The sequence below is a fragment of the Eimeria mitis genome, genomic scaffold (genome assembly GCF_000499745.2).
Source record: "Eimeria mitis Houghton genomic scaffold, Emh_scaff2040, whole genome shotgun sequence".
Classification (NCBI taxonomy): Eukaryota; Apicomplexa; class Conoidasida; order Eucoccidiorida; family Eimeriidae; genus Eimeria; species Eimeria mitis.
This window is the reverse complement of record NW_013570364.1, coordinates 2,337-5,330: the sequence shown is the minus strand read 5'-3', so window position 1 is coordinate 5,330 and position 2,994 is coordinate 2,337.

The following is a 2,994-nucleotide window of genomic DNA, read 5'->3' as shown; positions in this document are numbered from 1 at the left end:
CCCTTGAAGAGTGAACAGGGTTTGTGAGAAGGGTTTAGGGTTTAGTGTTGCTGGCTAATAACTAGGGTTTGTTACGTTTGGCTAGCATTGATGTTAGTATAATAGGGCCTATTAGGGTTTTGGCTGCGGCGGCTGCAAGTATGTGGAGGGTTGTTTAAGTTTTAGGGTTTGAAAATTTTTTGTTTATTAGGGTTCTCTAGGGTTTACGAGGGTTTATCAGGGTGTATTAGGGTTTAGGGTTTGGCGTGTATGGCTCTCTAGAAGATGAATTTAGGGTTTAGGGTTTGTGAAGATCTATTAGGGTTTATGCTTGCCGCCTATTAGCATGCGGAATGTTGCGTGCTGCAGCTCGTAGCAATCGAACACCGGCACAGCGCTCGTCAGCCCGTGGCCCATCTCCACCACCAACCCTCGACTCTGTCCTAAAGAGGCACCCAGAACATACAACTTCTGCTGCTGCTGCTGCTGCTGCTGCTGTCGTTGCTGCTGCTGCTTCTGTTGCTGCTCCTAGTACTACCGGCACTGTGGATGCTCAACTACGGATTACACAGCAGCAGTTGCAGCAGGATGTATACCAACAAGAAGAAGTTTGCAGCAACGGCGCAGGCAGCAGCAGCAGCGCATGCAGCAGCAGCAGGAGCAGATGCAGCAGCAGGAGCAGGAGGAGTGTAGCTATACCGGATGCGAAGAGTCCTAGGGGGGCCCTTGGCAACAGAGCTACGGCTTCTGCAGCAAAATTTTCAAAGAGAATTTGCAAAAGTTTTTGTTTGCCTTCGAGGTCTTCAAGTGGTGGGGTTGTAACCAGAAACTGAAGGCCACAATTTTTGTCTGTTTCTCCTCTGTCTCTGTCTCTGTCCCCTTCTCTTGTTCTCTCGGAGACAGAAGAAACAGAAGAAGACAACAAATTCTCTAGCGCACCCCAGTCTCTTACCACTCCCCTCTCTATAACACCCTCTGCAGCAACCACCCACATCCCCGCAACCCCACCAGCTAACACACCGACCCGTAGAACTCTAACCACCTGGCTAGCCAGCTAGCTAGCCAGCTAGCTAGCCAGATAGATGATAGCCAGCTAGCTAGCTAAACATAAACCCTTACCACCCACAAAAACCCAGCTAGCTAACCAACACCCTCTCGCTCTACCGTTTGCTAGCTAGCTGGGGGCATTGCTTTATCTCTTTCAACTATGAGCAAGTAGTATATTAGTGCATTTGTTCTTTCTTCTACATGTTTTTATTTATTTGTTTATTTGTTTTTTTTTGTTTGTTTTTTTATACCTTCATGCAAAGGCACACACAACGCCGGCACGGAGGCCCCCCCGATGCCGACGCGGGCGCTGTGGCTGCCCAAGTCGAAGACAAACCACTCTGCAGCTTTCATTGCTAGCAGCGAAATATTTTTTTTTTTTCTCTGCTTCTTTGCTTCTCTCCTCTTTCTCTCTCTTTCTTTCTCTCTATTCTTCTTCTGTCTCTCCTTCCTCCTGTACTTTGTCTTGTCTCCTACTCACCTTCTGTGTCTGTTCTGCTTTCGTCTCTGTCTCTCTCTTTATCTATGTTTCTCTATCTCTATCACTATATATCTCTCTCTCTGTCTGCGTGACGCTAACTTTCTCTCTGTCTCTCTCTCTCTCTTTGTATATATATATCTCTGTCTCTGTCTCTCTGTATCTGTCTCTGTTTCTCTCTCTCTGTATATATATATCTCTGTCTCTCTCTCTCTCTGTATATATCTATGTCTCTGTCTCTGTCTATATATATATATATATATGTCTCTGTCTCTCTCTCTCTCTCTCTCTCTCTCTCTCTCTCTATATATATATATATATATATATATATATATATATATATATATATATATATATATATATCTGTCTCTATCTGTATATAGCGCGTTCTCCTTCTCCCTCTGCTTCTATAGATCTATCGCTGCCTCTGTTGTTTTTGTTTGTCTTCGCCTCTGCTGCAGCAAAGGCAAATACCTACACCAGCAGGCACCTGCTGCTGCTGCTGCTGCTGCTGCTGCTGCTGCTGTTGCTGCTGCTGCTGCTGCTGCTGTTGCTGCTGCTGTTGGGTTCGGCTCGTGTTTACGGAGAGCGACCCTCAACAGCTACAAACCCCAAACCCTAAACCCCAAACCCTAAACCCTAAACCCTAAACCCTCAGGGTTTGCTCAGCTTGTAGTGCACTTGGTGGTCCTGGCGGGTCACCGCCTAGGGTTTAGGGTTTAGGGTTTAGGGTTTAGGGTTTATGTAAGTTGAGTGTTTTCAGATGAAAACTCAAAACACATTATATTCAAGAAAATATTTATTTATTTAGGGTTTAGCGTGTAGTGTTTAGGATCAAGGGTTTAGGGTTTAGGGTTTAGGGTTTAGGGTTTAGGGCTGCAGCGGCGAAGCCTCAGCAGCAGCAGTTGCAGCCTTCTGTATTTATTGGGGTGTATGCATGCATCTGTTTGTTTTTTTGTATAAATTTATTTTTTATTTCAACAAGTTTAATTGCTGCTGTTCTTTTTGCTGCTGCAGCACCCCCTGTTGCTCCTGCTGCAGCAGCAGCAACCGCAGCAGCAGCAGCAGCAGCAGCAGCAGCAGCAGCGGGAACTCCCGTTGTTGCTGCTGCACCAGGAGCAGCAAAGGCAGCAGGACAGACAGCAGGCAGACCCTCCAACAACTGCAGCAACTGCAGCAGCAGCCGCATCACCAACAGCAGCAGCAGCAGCTGCTGCTGCTGTTGCTGCTGCAACTCAGGCAACAGCTGCTGCAGTCTAAGCTGCAGCAATAGCAGCAGCAGCAGCAGCAGCAGCAGCAGCTGTGACGTTGATAGCAGCAGCAACATCAACAGCAGCAACAGCAGGGGTAGCCGCAAGATCAGCAACACCAACAGCAACAGCAGCAGCCTTAGCAGCAGCAGCAACAGCAGCAGCAGCAGCAGCAGCAGCAGCAGCAGCAGCAGCAGCACAATTCATAGATGTGAAGTCCCTCTCTACAATATCTTTCTA